Source organism: Manis pentadactyla, chromosome 12 (assembly GCF_030020395.1).
Source record: "Manis pentadactyla isolate mManPen7 chromosome 12, mManPen7.hap1, whole genome shotgun sequence".
In the NCBI taxonomy this organism is placed as follows: Eukaryota; Metazoa; Chordata; class Mammalia; order Pholidota; family Manidae; genus Manis; species Manis pentadactyla.
Window position 1 is genome coordinate 106,406,531 of NC_080030.1, and position 19,609 is coordinate 106,426,139.

The following is a 19,609-nucleotide window of genomic DNA, read 5'->3' on the forward strand; positions in this document are numbered from 1 at the left end:
TCAGGTCAGTGACGGGGCAGAGGGCGCAGGCGACCGCAGGGGCCCGGCTCCCACATGGACCACACACACCAAGCGGGGGCAATATGAGCATCCGCAGCTTTGCCCACTGAGTGGCAGAGGCCCAGGTATCTCCTGCCCTGCCAAGCTCAGCTCAGAAACAGAGCAGCTCAAATCCTCAGAGAGAGACAGGGAGGCTGCTGGGAGGGACAAAGAGGGCATGTCCCCAGCACCTGGGGCTCCGGTGGGCCGACCTCGTGGGGGTCCGTCCCCGCCCACAGGGGCTCTCCGGAGTCGGGCAGGGGGCTGGATGTGAGAAGAAGAATGGGATATTTGTTGAGCCATACCAGTGGCAGGGGACTGCGGTTGCTTTAGTTATTTATTTACTTTTATTAAGGTATCACTGATACACTCTTATGAAGGTTTCACATGGAAAACATTGTGGTTACTACATTCACCCATATTATCAAGTCCTCACCACATACCCCATTGCAGTCGCTGTCCATCAGCATAGTAAGATGACACAGTCACTACTTGTCTTCTCCGTGCTATACTGCCTTCCCTGTGACCCCCTCACACCATATGTACCAATCATAATACCCCTCAATCCCCTTCTCCCTCCCTCCCCACCCGCCCGCCCCCCATCCCCATCTTTGGTAACCACTAGTCCCTTCTTGGAGTCTGTGAGTCTGCCGCTGTTTTGTTCCTTCAGTTTTGCTTTGTTGTTATACTCCACAAATGAGTGACATCATTTGGTACTTGTCTTTCTCCGCCTGGCTTATTTCACTGAGCATAATACCCTCTAGCTCCATCCATGTTGTTGCAAATGGTAGGATTTGTTTTCTTCTTATGGCTGAATAGTATACCATTATGTATATGTACCACATCTTCTTTATCCATTCATCTACTGACGGGCACTTAGGTTGCCTCCGTATCTTGGCTACTGTAAGAAGTGACTGCAGTTGCTTTATATACGCCATCTCCTTGAATTCTACAATAACTGCACCAGCTCTGACAGCTGAGGTTCTTGAGCTTCTCCTAAGGGGCTCACTCATGATGGGGCTTTTATTTGAACACCTGCATGTCTAATTGTAAAGCCTGGGCTGTTCCCACATCACCAGTCAGCATGAACCAGACACTACAGAGTAACGCAGAAGCAGGCCCCACGTGTGCCACAGACAAAGCCAAGCAGTATCTGAGATCTACGTCAGAACCATCTTGGTGGGTGGTGGGTGGTGGAATGAGTGGGAGGAGAGCTGAAACACCGCGGGCCGTGTGGCCACAACGGCCGCGGCTGGAGGAGAACTGCAGGTTCAATGTGTTCTCCTCGCTATTTCTGTATATGTTTGCAATTTTCCATAAAACAAAACAAACTCGTTGAGATGTGCCGTATGAACAATCGCGTTAACACACCATTTCCCCTGACCTTACCAGTAACTAAACACATGCTCTTTGGCTTTGTGCTTCCTTTGGTTATAAAACTGAGCGTTCCACTTAGCAAAGAACTCTCACATTTTTCTAGAAATTTGCTTCTGTGTTGGGTAAGCACACTTTTGAGGCATAGCTCAAGAGAAGACAACATTCTCAGGAATGGCTTGTTATGTAAAAAGAGGAAACTTTTCTCATTATAATATTAAGAAAAAAACAGAATTTAAAACCACATTAGAATCATAAAATGGAATTTATTTAAACGCATGTATAGAAGAAGGAAATGCACTAAACACAATGGAATTAGTTTTCTGAGTTGTACTAACCTGACATTGAACAGGCATTTGTTTTAAAAGAAAAATATTTTAAAGAAAGTTGGGGGGGTGGTTTTAATGGACTTTAGGGGCACAAAACTGGATTAAACTCTTTGGTCTGTCCCTCTGTTGTCATTAAGTCTAGCAGCACTTTTTCAATCAGTACTGAAGCTACTATTCATTCAGCAGCTAACATGTGCCAGGTAATACATAGGTTACCACTCATCTTTACAACAATCCTGCGAATTAGATGTTTTCAATTCCCGTTTCACACTGATTTTGAACTCAGACCTGCCACTTCTGAAGCCTGTCTCACTCCACCACCCTGTCCCACCTGCCTCCTCAGCTCTTACATTCTAGAGCAGAGAAGCGGATCCCTGGAAAACTAGAACGGGCGGTTTACACCTCCAGCTGTGGCTTGAGTTTCCCCGACCCTGTCACGGCCCCTACTGCCCAGCCGTCCGGGTCTGGCCAGGATGGGGTTGACTAATCACCATCTGGTCAAGGAGCCAGACTAGCCTGTTCTTCCTTCCCTTGAGCTGACACACTATAATCCCAACACCCTGTGCTATGGACTGATTGCTTCTGATTTATACTCTAATATAACCAGTCCCTCAAGATAATATTCAAATCAACTTATGTATGATTTAGTTATGAGCCTTGGAAGGGAGAATTCTTTTCATAAAATGCTATGATTAAGGGGGACATGGGCCGAGATCGCCTTTCCTTCCCTCTGACAGCAGAGTTCATGACCTGGTGGCCACGGTGACATGCAGAGGGAGAGAGGTGCCCCTAAGGGGACTGGGGGCAGACACGGAAGCCAGGAGACAGTTGGGAACCTGGGTCAGATGACGAGGAGAAGAGGTTCCAGAGAACTTTCTCAATGGGCTACTGGGACTGGCAGCCTCTTGAGTTAAGAGGGCAAGTTGGCCTGTTCATAACAGGCCACAAAGAGGCTGATCGAGTCGTGAAGCCAGGTCTGGAAATGTTCAGGCTCTGGGTCGTTGTGAGAGCCTTGCTTTCTCTCTATTCTCTACCCTCAGGGCGACTGCGAGGCCTCAGGCAAACCTGAGTTATTTTCCTGTGACCCACAGAGCACCTGCCACATGGCAGGAAGGCTTCGTGTTCTGTGAAGTGTGTTGAGCAACTCAATAAAACACATTGTACACACAGCTCTGTTTTACAACAAATTCCCCCAGCAATGGTCAAATCATTTCCCCTGGTAACTAATGCTGCCCACCACACCCCAGTTCCCCCGGGGGGGTTAACCACTGTGGTGGCACAGCTGTGCGTTCGCGGCGCAGCTCTCAGACCCAAGTGTCCCACCACCCGGCACTCGGCTCCAGCTGTTTCCCAGGCAGGAGGAGACTTGGATGTTGAATTCTTGGTCTCTTCTTTGTTCTATTCAAATTACAACCACCCGAAGTACGTCTACCCTTCACAGCCTCCACGGCTATAACACGAAGAGGGAGGGATCAGACTTGGAAGAAAAAGAAATTTAAAAAGCCCAGGAAAGTATTTGGGACACTTTCTTCATGAAAAGCACTGGAGACCTAAGAGGTGGTGTATCTTACAGAAGAAATCATCTGCCCTGAGAAGTGAGAGTAAGCCAGACCTGAGTGGGATAGATGTTAATTCCTAAAAAACATTATTGCTAGAGAAACTGAGGCCCTGTCTCTGAGAGTGGGAGAGGAGGGAGAGCTCAGCAACTCCAAAGCACAGTAACTCACTGGTCGCTGCTAAGTGACGTGGTCAGCCGCTCTGACCTCAGTGGCATGGCTGCTGACCTCAGTTAGCCACAGCCACCGCACGCCCTTTGTAGTTTACCCAGGTAGCAGGAGGACTTCCATCCACTTCGAGCACCTGGATTTGACTTTCTCTCTTTATATTTGGCTGAATTCTGTGCACTAACCCTAAAGTCTACAGCGCCTTCAGATAATCAAAGGAAAAGAAAATATTGGAACCTCAGGAATTTGCAGAGAATTCCTGTTTTAAGATATTTTTGCCAAAAAAAAAAAGGTGTTGCTTACTCTAGTTTTAAGGAGCAGGACATTTTATAGAACAGCTACAATGACTTGAAGGATTAGGCATCAGCTATTGGTTCAATTTTATATTTTAAAGATTCTAAAATGACTAGCCATGCAGATAATTAGTAGCCCTCTACCAAGTTAATGCACCTTTGTGTGTATGTGGTTTTGGTTTGTGTGGGTTTTCTGTTTTTGTGTTTTGGTTGTTTTTTTAGCACAAAGGGAAAATGGTGGGGGAAATACATATTGTATTTTATCAAACCCCAAATGTACAAAATAGTTTAAGAGCTGCTAACGCAACTGCAGCTGGGTTCATTGAAGCCTAATTCAAATGCCAGTAACACAGGACCCTGCCCAGAAGTGCTGACTATCCCTGGGCAGAAACCATGGCTGTTTTGCTGTACAATATTAATAACAACAATAGGCAGAAAATTACCATAAATGTTTTGAATGAAGCCCCCCAACCTCTATTTCAAGGTTTACAAAAATCTATGATTTTCCAGGCAGTGATAACCACAGAGCAACTAGACTTAATTACAGAATAAGAAACCAGAAACCATCACATGGCTTAGACCACTCGACTCCTAAATCACTATGATTCAGTCCTTCATTCATTGTTCTAGCAATGCACTAGAAACCAGGGATACAAAAGCCTAATAAGGGTATGATCCATGATCTCATGAAGGCCAAAGTCAAGGGGGTTAATACACTAAAAATGTTGGACTTACATCTTAGAGTTTCTAAATCACAAAAAGCTGGTGGAGAAATGAATGATAAATTAATTCCAGATAGAAAAAGAGAGAGAAAGGGAGTTATGTGTAACTTCCTTTGCTGAGTGCTATAAGAAGATAGTTCAGGAGTAGAGATCACACTATCACTCAAAAGTATATTGTGCCCCAATATTCCCAGCATTATACTAGTAGCAATTAAAATAACAATTATTGCTAGAGAAGAAATAAAGTCGAACACTTAATTAGTCCCTACTATATGCCACACAATATTCTAAGCACTTTATATACCTTAACTGGTTTAATCCTCAAACAACCCCATGAAGTATGTCTCCATTCTATGGATGAAGAAACTCAGAGAATAGTAACTCTCCAAGCTCCAAGGTAATAAGTGATGAAGCCAGGATTTGGACCAAAGCAAAATGACTTTAGAGATAATTCTCAACTCATTATATCACTTCCTATAAAAATAGTTACATGGAAGAGGAGGGAGCCATACGTAAACACTGCACTCCAGTTGCTAAATTTGTTTCTAATGGGGATACAGGTTAACAATTCTGAAACTGTTTTACATTTAGCATCACAGTTGAACAAATAATGGAATGGACAGGTGCAAGCCAGGTTTCCTAGTCTTGGAGAGGGAGTTACAGATAAGCAAGAAAGCCAGGCTAGAATGAACCCTGTGGGGCTGGTTAATAGTCAGACATCGATATATACTCATGGTGAATTGAATGTACATATATGTATATGCAGATGGACAGATACAGAAATAATTATAGATATGTATTTATATGGCTAACATACAACACATATATTCCCAGCTCTGTCTGCTGACACACAGGGCCTGGAAGGAATGAGACCCCAGGAGCAATGAGCACACCCAGCACCAAGATCCTGGTTTCTAAATACCATTCTCCAATAAAAGGAACCAGGGAGAAATGGCTTTTTCTAGGACTGGGCCATGGAAGATACAAGATATACCTAGAGCATCTTGTAGCACCAAAAAACAGAGAAGTGCTTAAAAAGATAAAAGGATGGGACATGTCAAAGGGGCACAGAACCAACCTGAAAGAGCTCCCAATGGCCAAAGCTGGGACAATTTAAGCAACAAAATAAGTAACAACTAATAGGATTATAACCCAAAATATAAAGTACAATCCATACTGATAAGAGCAAATGATTTAATAAGTAAAGAGATGGGTAAAAAGAGACAAATATTCCTTACAGAAGAATTCCAAATAACATGTGCAGATACTGTTCATCCCACAGGGTAGAGCTTATGCCTTCCAACCCCCATGCTTGGGGACAGACTAAACTTAGTGACTCGCTACCAAAGATGCACCAGGGAATTGGAAAAACAGTGACTTCACAGTGGAGAAACTTGCCTTGTAAACACCACCTTAGTTTAGCAATGAAGGTCAGCACCGTCAGGCGATGCTGGGTACCCTGTCCTGTCATGTGAAGGAAGGACACCCCACCTCAGTGGTGTTCTTTCTAAATACCCACAACCCCAGTCTAACCATTAGAAAACATCAGACAAATCCAGACTTGGGGGCTGGGGAGTAGCATTCTAAGGATACCCAGCCAGCACTCCTCAGGACAGTCGAGGTCATGGAAAACAAGGAAAGACAGAGAAACTGTCACAGACCAGAGGAGACATGATGAGTAAATGCACTGTGGTGCCCTAGGTAGGATCCTGGAACAGAGAAAGGGCATTAATGGAAAAAACTGGCAAAAGGCAAATAATGTCTGGAGTTCAGCTAGTATAAACCCATGTCGGTTTCATCTTTTTGACAAAGGTACCCTGGTAATATAAGATGGTGACATTAGGAGAACTGGGTGAGGGATGTGTGGGAACTCTCTGTGCTGTCTTTGCAACTTTTCTGTAAATCTTAAATCATTCCAAAATTTAAAAATTTATTTAAGAAAGTATGTTTTAGAGCAGACATCTATGCACAGTAAAAGAACAGCTGTGTATCAGGAAAGGAAAGGAAAGAAAGCTAGAAATAAGAGCCTGGCAGTGTTCTGCCGCTGATGTTACCTTTCTGCTACCCAGAACTACTGATAGGACTGATGCTCCTTGATTCTTCACAAGGCACTTTGGGGGGAACACGGCACCCATCCAGGCTCACTCATCCCCAGATACTCACCGGGCACACGCATGTGCTAGGTGGCACTAAACTGGTACACGCTTGTGCCCAGGCACTAAAGATGCTTCCTCCCACCAAAGAGCATCCAATCTCATTGGAGAGAAAAGCCAGCAGAAAATAAACACAGCACCTAAGACCTCCCCAAGAGGTGGTTTCAAGACGGTAAGGGCACACCTGCGACGAGCATCCGACCAACTCAATGCTAAGCGCTGCGTGACACAGACGCCTCCTCGGAGAGCCCAGGGCCCTCATAGAACCCTGGTGGGGCTCATAAACACCAACCTTCCTCTGACAGCTTGGAGCACATTCAGGAAATACAAATTCAGTCATGCCACCTCTTCCTAAAATCTCTCAAAGGTTTTTCCATTACTGTTAGGATCAACACAAAACTCCTTCCCACGTATGAGGTCCAGTTTCATGTGTCAGCTTGGCTGGGCTATAGTACCCCGCAATTACTCACTAATCTAGGTGTTGCTGTGAAGACAATTTTTAGATGTGCTTAACAACCACAGTCAGTCAACTTGAAGAGATTACCTTGATAACACAGCGGCTCTCATCCAATCGCTGGAAGGCCTCAAGAGCAAAAACCAAAGTTTCCTAGAAGAGAAGAAATTCTTTCTCAGAAAAGAAATTCTCTCTCAATATTGCGGCACCCGTTCCTGCCTGAATTTCTAGCCTGCCTGCCAGCTGCCCTGAAGACTTCAGACTTGCCAGCCCTCTTACCATATAGAGGGTTATATTATATAGGATTTTACATACACACACACACATGTATATGATTATTTATATGTAGGATGCATTATGTATGTAATGGGGTTTACATTATATATCCTGTTGGTTCTGCACGTGTGTGTGGGTATACACATACGCCTGTATGTGTCCGTGTGTCCGTGTGTGTGTGTGTGTGTGTGTGTGTGTGTGTGTGTACCCTACTATCCCATGTCTCTAGAGAAGGGACCCATGATGGCCGGTGCCCAGGCTCCACACAGTCGCCCACTCTGCACCCATTCCTCCCCACTGTCTCCTCCCTCACTCTGGCCCTCTCTCACCCTGCGTCCCTCCAGAACCCCCTGCCCTTCCATCCACAGGCTGTCCTCTCTGCTTGGATCACTCTCCCTTCCTCTCCTGATTAGCACCTACTCATATCCCAGCTCTTAGCTCAACTGTTCTCGCTCGGGGGAGCTGCCCCGGCCCCCCAGTGCTTTAAAGCACCTCGCTCCTCTCCTGCTGTCTTCCTTACACGTAAAATCCACAAAGGCAGGAACTAGGTCTGGTCTTGCTCATTTTCTGTAACTGTACCCCCTAGCACAGGGCTTGGAACAGAAGAGGCTCTCGGTGAGTATGTGTTTAGTGAATGTCAACACAGACATTATCAGAGCGGAAAGCTGTCCTCCCCTGTGGCCACAGCCTCTGAGGTTCTGGCTGGTAGAATCCAGCGGCCCAGTCCTCTTGACGACTCAAGAAGCTGAAACTCAAGGTCAAAAAAAAAGGGGAACTCAGAACTCAGGGAGGTAGTCAAAGCAGGCAGAAGGAGGGGGCTTTACTTACGACAGACAGAAATGTCCCTGCAGATGGGGTGGAGGTGGTCAGTGCGGCTGCAGCCTCACAGTGACACCGACTTCTCCAAAAATGCCACCTGCCTTTTAACGCAAACTGTTTATGTATTGACATTACCCACTTATTAGCAGCTGCCAAATGTTGAAACTCTCAGAAGTACCTTTTTTAAGTCTTAAAAAGAAATACCAACTCTAGCCAATTACAGAACAGAAAAAGGAAAAAATATGATCTTACCTCATTTCTCTTTATTAAAAAAAAGGCTCAAACTTAAAAAACATTAAACCCTGGCTGACTTTTGATAAGTATAAGCAAGTGATCATTACATTTCTTCATCAGGCTGTTTTTACTCTGAGTTACCCACTCTGGAAAAGCTGGCAAAGGTCCCAACACACCAAGCCCCCGGGTCATGTCCCCAAAGGCTGTAGCTATAGAAGATTTCTCGATTCCCATGTGTGGCAATTTCAAAGCATACCTGCATGTTCACTGATATCCTTCAAGTGACAGGTGGGGTCTACAGCCCCTGCCTTTGAATCCATGCAGTTTATGACACTTAACACCCAATGCAATGTGTTGAAACTGCCGCTGTGTGACTTGGGAGGCCTGGTCAGGGTGACATGGTGTCATCTGGCTCACAGGGACACTCACCATGGGAGCCCTGGGCCAGCAGGGGAAGGTCTGACTCTCTGGAGGCTGCCACACTGTCCAGAAGCCAAGCCACGCAGGGAGGCCACAAGAAGGGGCTCCGGTCAGCCGTCCTAGACCTCAAGCCCTCCTCGCTGCGATGCCAAGTGCGTGAGTGCACACGTACCCAGATGATTCTAGTCTAGTCCTCAGCTGTTTAGTCAGCCCAGACTTCGAATCTTCTCAAGCAGAGGCTCAGACGAGCCACCCCCACTGTGCCTGTTCCAAATTCCTGCCCCCAAAGCATGTCTGAAGCAGGGACAGCCTTACACCACTGTGTTTGGAGAGGTGCTTGCTATGTAGCAACAGGAACCAGACAGTATAGAAAAATGGGAATTATTTCATTGTATATCAATGATACTTCAATTTTTAAAAAAAGGAAAATGAGAGTTGTTTCTTAGACATCAAAGCAAGTGTCTAATTTTTCTCCACAGGGTCAACACCCATCAACAGCTTTTACCTCTGACAAATCTCTCAATTATAAATAAACAAATAAAAGCAGGCCTAAGTGTTTCATGAAAGGAGTGGATTCCAAACAGCTTTACCTACTCAGAAAAAAAATCGTTTTCGGGAAAAGGGGTGTTCAATTGGCGTTTGATGAATGAATAAAGGAACAGCCCAAAGAGACAGGAAATGTTCAGGTGAGGATACAGCAGAAGGCAAATGATCATTCCCAAGATCAAAGGCAACCTTAGCTCTGCAGTTCAAAAAAATTCAGTCCTGCAGAAATCTCTAGGGCCTATCCTTGTGCTCATAACAGTTTTTATCAACATCCAATCACATGCAAAGGACATATACTTGTATATACCACATATACGGACCCAACACTGAGCTGGATAACAAATACATTTGATGGCAGAAAGAATCAAAATTATTTTGACAAGTTGGAATAATGAAGCAATGAGTGGCTGGAGTAAATTTAACCCAGAGGGCAGCCGCAGAAATTGTGCAAGGATCTCAAAGTCTTTTGGAGACGGTGTTGGGCTCATACTGAATAGGAAGCTATGGGATGCTTTAGACTAGGGCAGCATTACGAGGAAACACAGTGTTTTTGAAGATTAATTTGACATCTCTTTATGTGACAGAGTCAAGGGAGAACAAACAGGAGGAGGAAGAGCCACTTAGTCCTTAGGAAGTGACCATCGTCCCCCAATGATGGAAGCATATGGATCTGGGCTGGGCCGACCTCACTGAGAGGAAATGAGGGACAGATGTGATCTGCCAGCCTGACCAGGAAGACGGGCCGCTACCCGGGCATCAAGAATACAGGTAAAAATAAAAGAGTCAAAGAAAACTGAGAGGCTGTAAGAGGTCAGGAGAGCTGCTGGAATCAGAAAAAATGGAAGGGGAAGTATTCTTGGAAAAGAGGGAGAAAAGTTCAGTCAGAATCTATGGACTCCAAGTGCTACCAAGACATTTAGGTAAAAATAGCTGGTGTAATCGAAGACCTCAGATGAAGGTTTAGAGGCAAAGACAGACCTAGAGAAGTAGATCTGGAAACTGCTGGTCTGGAGGTTATACCTAAAGCCATGACTGGATTCCCCTATTGTTACCGGGTTAGACCATGTTAGATCTTTGGTCTTCGTTATAGCTCAGGATGAACTATTCTGAAAATATACTCCATCTTTTCCATGCAGTGCATGGCGTAATTAAGTCGACCACACCACAGCCACCTTACTGATAATTGAGTAACTAAGAAAAAAAAGTGTGAATTTCCAAGAGTACCTGCATTCCTTTTGTCTCTCAGTGTATTTTGAACTACTCCTCCCGCTCGTCTCAACTGATAGGAGTGGCCACAGAAACGAAGACGCATTTTTAATGCTTTTAAAGAATACCTGGATAGGCCACTTGTTCCCTATCACTGTCCGCTTGAATAAACCGCAAGAACACCGAGAACTTTTGTAGAGCCAGAAAGAGTCCAAGAATGTGCAGCTGGAGGCATCATCTGTGCATGCCTAATTCTAGCCAAAACATCTCCCCAGAGTGCCCAGCTGTAGAGAGAGAGAGAAAAGGAGAAGACAGACAGCAATTCAGTCGGGGAAGTCGGTAGTGGCTAAAGATTCAAGGCGGCCACAGAGCATATTGCAGTTGGAGACCCAGAGCGTGGCTGCCACCACAACATTTGGGTGACTTACAATTGCAAAGTGCACATCTGCCCGTGGCCGACTGTCTGAAAGCACGCTTGGCGTCAGAGGCACCGTGAAATACAGTGACCTGAAAATGGAATGAGATAAGGAGAGGAAAATATGTAAGGAATCTAATTGATTTCACTGAGAAAGAGACAAGTTGAAAGAAAGTATAGGATGGAGTCTCCTTAAATAAATTATGACTCAGCAAGTGCCATTTTTTTCTGTCTAAGAAAATAATTACAGGAAAGCAATGTTTCCTGAAAAGCGTTTCTGACAATGACCCCGTTTGGAATAGTGACAGAGCTTTCTGGCAGACAAAGGGTAAGATGGCATGACTTCCAGAGACAACCTGGCCTGATCTCAGTCAGGTATGCAACTGAGGCATTACGATCATGCACTTCTAGAAAGCGCTGAAACCCACTTTGCTTGGCCTCTGTGACGTCTATCATATTCCATGTGCTGACTTACTGCCGCTTGCCTGCCCGTCCGTTAGTCACATTCACACATTTCTCCTCCTCTGCCTGCTTCTTATCACTGGAGCTCCTTGGGTTCTAAGCCCGCCTTCTTCCCACTGACTCTCCTTAAGGAATCTCTTCTGTTCCCTTAGCTTTTGCGTCACTCATGTGTTGATGACTGTCAAATACTTATCCTCACCCAGACCGCCTGTCTAAGTTCAGACCTGGACAGCAACAGCATGCTGGGTATCTCCTCTTGGGCATTTTACAAACTCCACTTATCTAAAACTGTAATCATGACTTCCTCCCAGAGACCCGGGCCTCCTCTACTATTTCTCATCAGTAAATGGCACCTCCATTGATTTGTTACCCAGGGTAGCTACCTACGAGTCCTCATTTGAATGATCTTTTCCTGGTTCCTTACTTCGGCCACACACCAGTGTCCCAAATCAGTCTGCTGTTCTCCAACCTCATTTCCATTATCTTAGGTCAGGGGACCACTGTGTTTTGTTTCATTATCACATAGCCTTCTGACTTGTCTTCCCATCTGTGGCCTTGACTTTACTTCACCCCCAGCCCATTCTCAAGCATGAGTTCTGAAACAAAGCCAACCATCTCACTTCTTTGGCCTAAAACTCTTCAGTTTCGGATCCAAATGTATTGATATGATTTGCATAATTTGGCCCATCTCACTGTCTTACCCCTTTCGTTTGTCTCCCTGAGAGCTCTACAGTCCGGCCATGCTGTTTCTTTCTAGTTTCTAAAATCCACCCAACAAGTTCTCCCTCAACTATAGACTTTTGTATATCTACCTGGCAATCTCTTCTCCTTTTCTTTGCCAGATAATGACTACTCATCCTTCAGGTCCCAGTTTAAACAAAACTTCCCCTAACAAGCCTCCCCTTACCAGGCCAGTCTGGGTTAGGTGGCCTGTAATGAACTCCCAAACACCCTGTACTTTTTCCCATGAAATCACACTGCACTGTTGATGCTGATTTTTATGTCTTTATCTTCCACTAGACCTCGAGTTCCAGGAGGTCAGGAAATCATGTCTGTTTTGGAGGCAGTCATGTGTCCAGCACGCAGCCCAGTATTATATGTTAAATGATTAAATAATTACATGAATATATGATATATAGACTCTGATCAGCAGGGCAACTCTGCTAGGTCTTCATCCAATAATGTCCCCTCAGAAAAATTAGAAAGATATCCAAAGTTTTTGTTGTCTCAGATGAATCCAGCAGCCTCTCCAAGAACATTTCCCGCCCGACACAGGGCCAGTAGGAGCCTGCCGAGCGATCCACAGCTGCAGCTCACTGCAAATCTCTTACTACTCCAAGCACAAAATAATCTCTTCACTTCAAACAAAGGACATCAAGAAATAAATTTCTGTTGGTGTCAGGAGCCTCGGGAGGCAGCATGTAAAACAGAACCCTCTGGGAAGGACTCAGTCTTCCTAGAGGAGACGTGTTGGGCTGGTCCTTAAATCAGTGGTTTCAAAACTTAAGCTTATATCAGAGTGACCAGGAGGACTTGTCAAAGCACAGATGTCTAGGGCTGAACCCCCAAGTTTCTGATTCAGTAGGTCTAGGATGAGGCCAGACAATTTGCATTTCTAACAAGCTTCCAGGTGACACTGATGATCTGGGGACCACAACCTTGTGAACCACTGCACTAAACATTTGAGTCACCCCTTAGTCATACAAACATGAAAGGAGTGGGCTCCCTCTGCGCTGGGGGAGGAGGAGCCACCCTCCCTAAACTCCTAGGGAGGAAGCACCCACCTCTGGGCAGGTCATGGGGAAACTTGCACAGGGAATAAAGAACCTCTGGGAAACAAATCAGAAAATTAAAACTCCAATCCCGTCTGTACTGAGGTTGAAAGTTATTCAATCACTCCCTAGTTCTCAGTCTTTACGATTCAGGCAAGGTGGGCTTCACCCCCAGACACAGGACAAGGGCCCAAATATAGGTACAGTCATCCTGGGCCGCACCCGACCCACAGTGATGGTTCAGAGACAGCGGGACACCAGTTGGACTAACAAGAGTCAGCACTGGTCCACCATGGAAATTGTGGGGGCAGGGACCCTCTTTTCTTCACCTGGGAGGGGCAAACTGATGGGAGGAGGTAAGTCTGAGGCTTCTGGTGGCCACGACCCCCAGAGGGGAGAGTATGGCAGAGAAGGACCCCAACATGTAAGAAAATGTAGCCAAGAGATGAGAGAGACATGCTTCTGAGCATCCTCTGAATTCCTCAGGCCCTGAAGTTAAAATTGAACTTAGAGTTTCGGTCACCTGCAACCAAAAGAGTCTTGACTGATGGAATTCTCTCAGCAAACCTAAGCATTGCTCTAGTCTAGGATATTTAAGTAACCAGCGACTCTAGAGGTTTCTCTCAAAACAAAACTGCAGGGCCTACAACTCTGGGATGCCACTGAGTAAAAGTGTTCCTGTCTTGTCATTTCTTTAGCATATAACTTAGCCTCCTCCCGGCTTGCTTGCCTTCTTTCTCGCCTCTGTAGCTCCCAGCCTATAAGAAGTATGCTCCTTATAACAGGGTTTTTTTAAATTGTCATGCAAGGTAGCTGACTCACAGGTGCTCAACTAAGTGTTTGCAAACAGCCTTTAAAGGAAAAATAACCAGTTTGAATCTAATTAGTCTGCATGCAAATAGAATGAAAGAAGAAAAGGAGAGGCGACAAGGGAAACAAAGTCCCCTACAAGTATTACTGGGCTAAAACAGGTGATAACCCACAAAGGCGAGCTCCCAAAGGCAGGTCAGCCTTCCCTCCATTCCAGAGTATTTCTGCCTCCATCCCAGCTCCCACTAGATGCTTCATGGGTTGTTTTTTATCTTTGAAAAAGCCGTTATAGAGAAGGGGGTGCCAGAGAATGACAGCTGAGATGGTGACTCCCACGTAAGTCAGCTTCCTGTTCCCCAAATCAGTTTCCAGAAACTGCCACATCATGCAGTGAGAAGCTCCTGGCTCCCCAGTCAAAGCAAAGTCTCAGAGGCCTCGGGCACAGACAGCAGCAACCCTCTTACGGTGACTTGCAATGATAAATGAATGGCCCCCGGCCAGAGAGCTCCCAAGCCCTGAAAAGAATGACTGCGTGGGAAGCATACCCAGCTCAGGGTTCAGCACGCACATCTTCGTACTGACATGCAGTCGTCGCCTTCCAAGAGGTCAATCAGAATGACTGGGCACAGCTGCGGTCACGGACTCTCCATCCAAACCCCCAGACCCGAGAGATGGCCCATCTCTCTGACATCAAGAGACCTGCCAGAGAAGAAAAACAGAAACAGCCCAGAAGGGGCTGCCTCTCAAATCCTTGTGGATGTCATGAGATGAGCAGGCCTCCTCTGTGTCGGCCTCAGAGACTTCCTTTACAATTGTTCCTGAGCTGGCTCAAGGGGTAGGCAGCGGGGTTCACTGCAACAAAAACCTCACTCAAACATCCAAAACAGCTGGTGGAAACTGTGACTGGGTCAGAGGAGCTGACTTCTCCAGCTGAGTCAGAACAAGTGTGAGCTCTTCAAACAGGCACGAGATCAGAAACAAAATTAGGTGTTTATTGCGTGCTGTCTCTCTCGATGCCTTTTTTTCTCCCTTGCAAGACATGCATGTCCTCCTTTGCTTCATCCTGACAAGAAATAAAATCGTTCATGACTTAAGAATTGACATTTGGGGAAATTCATTTGAAAACAAGGGTTTTATTCCTAATTGTAAAAGTACCGTATGTGTTTTTAGAGGAAATTTAGAAAAGGCAGAAAAAGTACAAATACATGTCACAAGTAATCCCCACTGATACTGTTTCCATTTTATGCTTTTCTGACTTTGGTTTTCATACACATAATTTCAGTACATTAAGACCATCTCCCCATGTCAATGATACATTCTTCCACATTTTATGTCTGAATAAATTTAGCTAACACCAATTGCACACATTAAGGACAGTTCTAATTTCATGCTATTATAAACAGTGCTATGAAGAACATCCTTGTTGATAAATCTTTGCCTGCGTACGTAGTTAGGAAATTCCCTTTCTCTTTCAGGGCACTGAACCTCAGGATATTAAACCGATGGTAACTGGCACTGAAGGGGTACAGCACCTTTCCCCCTGAGAGATGCAGTCTGCTGTCTCCTTTTGCAGATTTTCAAACCAGTCAGATAACTACTGCTAGAACTCCAGGAGTTTTCTCATCCCATAGAAACTTTGCTTGCAGTCAGGTTAATGGTCTCTTCAGTTTGTAATGCAGAACCATTAAAATTACTGTTTTTTCAATGTATGGCAAGAAATGAAAGCAAATAAAATCCATATTAGGAAAGATTGCTGATCTCGTTAGGAAAGAGAACATATAGAAGTAACGGGTAATGACAACAAAGCGAGTCAAGCTGATTAGACTGGGCGGCTCGAGACCTTTACCTTCCAGAAAAACTATCAAATCTAGATCATTTGTAGCAGCTTTTACAACCACAGGAAGCCAAATTTTCCACTTTCTTGTTTTTCCTCTTTTCTAATTCAAAGAGTGAAATGAAACATTTGTAAGGAGAAGACTCGTAAGTGGCATTATAATCTCACATTCTAGATTTACTGCCCTTGTGAACAGCTATCGCTTCTGTATTGGCACCCGCCAGGCAGTCACTCACTACCGGGGGATGAATCACTCCCCGTGAAGAGTCTTACCAGAATTTGGATCACAGGGATGTTTCCCTTCCGCCAATGCTGGTAAAATTTAGAAAACCCATTACCGTGAAAGCCTGCAGTGGCTGCAAAGGGTGCCTCTTAGTTACTGCACCCTGTGACCTCTGAAAGCGGTGTAAGCAACTTCACACACATCCACAACCCCTGCCAGTTTCCCTTAAAAGTCTCCTTCTCCTCATCACCACTGACTGGAATTAAAAACAGTTGGTCAAACTCCACTAATCGACAGCTGCTCGCAATTAGATGAAGCATTGAGAGCCATTCTCTTAACTACCTTCCCAGCTGCCTAACCATTCAACATGAGCAACACACCGTGACAATTTGCCAGAATGTTTAACTTATCTCCATCTCTAGTGGTTTCTATACCTTCCTTATTTTCTTCAGTCTTCCCACACACTGTCGGAGTCTTCTAGTTCCTCTTGTTAAATTAGGGGTATGCAGAGGAGGGATTCGTTCAAACCAGGTCAAGGCGCTGTGTGCTAAGATGGAAAATTCTACCCAGGCAACTATTGGAGGGCAGAGTAGATCTTGATGCTTCTCAAAGAAAAAAGATGTCTTTTCTTCCTTTCTCTTTTTTTCAATTTATTTTTATTTTTCTCTTGGAGGCTGGTGAGGAAAAACAAAGTTACTGGGTTTTTGGCAAGCTTTAGTTCTCATAACGTGTTCACATTAATTTTAGAGCAGGAAGAAAAGGTACAGATCACTTTATTGATTTCCTTTTTTTTTTTTTTTCCTTTACAAACTAGGCATTAAGAGTCGAGGTGTTTTTCCCAGGGTCACAGAATTTGGATCACAGAGATGGTTTCCCTCCCACCAATGCTGGTAAAATTTAGAAAACCCGTTATCGTGAAAGCCTGCAGTGGCTGCAAAGGGCGCCTCTTAGTTACTGCACCCTGTGACCTCTCAGGCCCCAGTTCTCAGCCTGGATACCCGAGCTCCCTGCCCTCAAGGGCAAACCTTCCCCTCCCCAGAAGGAGGCAGAGGCCAGGGCGACGGCCCACTTGCCCTGTCCAGGCGTCAGAGCTGCGGTCGCCCAGGCTTCCCCAGCCAGTAACCCATCGTAGAGCTTCACGTGGAAAGAAAAACAGACGTGATATGGCTTCTCCTTTGCAACCGGTTTCCTCGCTACCCCACCCCGCAGTCCACCCCCACCTAAAAAAGACCTTCCACCCACTTAACCACATCCAGTGTTTTTTCTCCATATCAACCTCCCTGATGTTTCTGCCCATCCTACACTCACTTGGCCAGTGTTGTGGTACAGGCGGCAGGAGAGGATGAGGAGGATACTGGAGGAAGGGAAGAGACAAGAACTGAGAGATGGAGAAGGGGCCACACCCGCTCCAAACTCAAGAGGCAGGACAAGAGCCGAGACAGGAATGGGGCGCCTCACACCCAGACCCCATGCTTACGGCCCTGGCTGCACCCTTCCCCTCTCTTCCTGAGGCTGATCCCCTTGCCTTCAGAACCTCTCCCACCAACCCAGTTTCAGTCGGGGAGTTGACGGTGCCCTGAGAACATCAAGTCAGTTTCTCCTTAAACTCATGGTTCCTGGATCCCAACCACAGAGAATTTTCCTTACATAGTTTTCTGCCTCAGTCTCTTTGCTGATTATTTTATCATGCTTCACTCTACTACATATATAGATACAATATATACCTGCTATATACATATATATATATATGCACATACATATGTCCCTGCTACATGTACAGGTATATAGATTAGAGAGAGAGAGAGAAAATTTTTAAGTTTTCCTGTGACCATAATGTTCTGAGTCTTAAAAATGTTATTCCAGCTCTTTCCCCTCTTGCAACGTGGCAGGTGAAAAAGCCAAGAAGCCGGATGCTGAGGAAGAGAGACCTGAAGCCGAGAAGGCAGGTGCTGAGGGTGAAGTTAAGAAGGGGACCCTCAAGGCCAAAGTGCCTAAGGGGAAAGCCCGGTGCAGCCGAGAGCCCCCCTGAGTCACAGGAACTGGCGGAGACTCCCAACCGCTACGTGTCCCAGGAAGGCCGGTCCAAGCGGACTACTCAGCAGCCAAGCCCAGGACAGATAAGAAACAGAAGCAGGTTCTTGCTACCGGGTGGCAACAGACGGGTGCTGCCCGAGTGTTTAAACGTTGCAAAATGGCCCCATGCTGTCCTGAAGATGCGCCTCAGAAGCTCTTGAGCCACAGCAAAAGCCCCTCCATCAGCAGGTGAGAAAACGGCGGGCCAGCATCCCTCCCAGAACCATCCTGACCACCCTCGCCGGGCAGCACAGAGACAGCAGGCCGGGCTTCCTGAAGCAGGGGAGCCGCCGCTGCCCCCCAGTGACCCGACTCTGACCTTCAGCGGCCTTCCTCTGGGTGGAACATGCCAGAAATCTGTCATCGCCACCTCCACCAAGACTGTCACCAGGGGTGGGAGACCCCACAGCACCTCACTGAGGCCTCCTTCAAGAAGCTGCAGGGGCCCAGCCCCCAGGAAGGTGAGATCTTCGACAAAGAGAAATGCAGGCCCCCAGGACAGTGCACGGCGGATCAGAGAGCCCCGGACTTGCAAATTCTGCCAAAAATCAAAGCCATCCCTCAACTCTGTTCTGTATTTTCCCTCACAAATGGACTTTATGCTCACAAATTGGTGTTTTAAATATCTTACAAAGAACATAATTAAATAACTTATACAGTTCCAAAAAATATATGTTATTCTGGCTGGTGTTAGCATTACATTTGTTACAAGTACACAGCAGGTCAACGTAAGTGTATTATAAGTTATTGAATATATAAAGTGTAATGGAAATGAACCTCCTAATTCAATTCAATGACCCTGGTTTCTTAATCCAATACATTTATCTATGATTTGATATCACTTAGTGGCAGTTTTCAGAGTCACTTCTTTTCCCAATTTTTCATTTTCATAGAGGTAAATACACGGAAAGTGCTTGCTTTATCCATCTAAATAAATAGAGGAAATGAAAGTTTTGTTATAGTGATGACATTAAATTCTAAGGTGTCCTTCCTATTTATATACCAGCATGACAAAGTGATCCGTCATCAAAAATTATTTCTAATGTCCTACCTGCTGACAGCTTAGGTAGGGTCCCCTACAGTTTTGTTGAAAACCAGGGACTAGATACCAACTGCCTTGAGAATAGATGTTGCTTTTATCTCATGACAAGAGTCATTCACTCTTTCAATATAAAAGTCAAGATTTTGAATGAGTCCTTGTTATGCACCCCAAGTGACTTTGCACCCTAGGACAAGACACTCCAGCGAAGAATCACTGAGAAGTAAGCATGCCTTTATGAAGATGATTCTCTTAGAACTGCGTGTGCCTGCACACCCACAGAAAGTCTTCGTGTACCCCAGGAATATGCACATCCCGACTTGAGTATCACTGGACTGGAGACTTGCATGATCCAGCCACCTCCCACTTTCCAGTCTTGTTTCAGATTCTCC

The 19,609-nt window shown here is 45.5% G+C and overlaps 1 long non-coding RNA gene and 1 pseudogene across 2 annotated transcripts in view; one reads left to right on the forward strand and one right to left on the reverse strand.

Moving 5' to 3' along the window:
• LOC118921225 (uncharacterized) overlaps positions 1–15,243 on the reverse strand; it is a 358,711-nt gene extending 343,468 nt beyond the window's left edge. For both annotated transcript variants that reach the window (XR_008992890.1, XR_005028240.2), the window contains exons 1-2: positions 14,594–15,243; positions 7,179–7,241 (exon numbers count right to left, since the gene is read on the reverse strand). This is a non-coding gene — a long non-coding RNA (uncharacterized LOC118921225). The remainder of the gene's footprint in view (positions 1–7,178; positions 7,242–14,593) is intronic.
• Positions 15,244–18,296: 3,053 nt separating this feature from the next.
• On the forward strand, positions 18,297–18,800 carry LOC118921211 (60S ribosomal protein L6-like; annotated as a pseudogene).
• Positions 18,801–19,609: the final 809 nt, after the last annotated feature.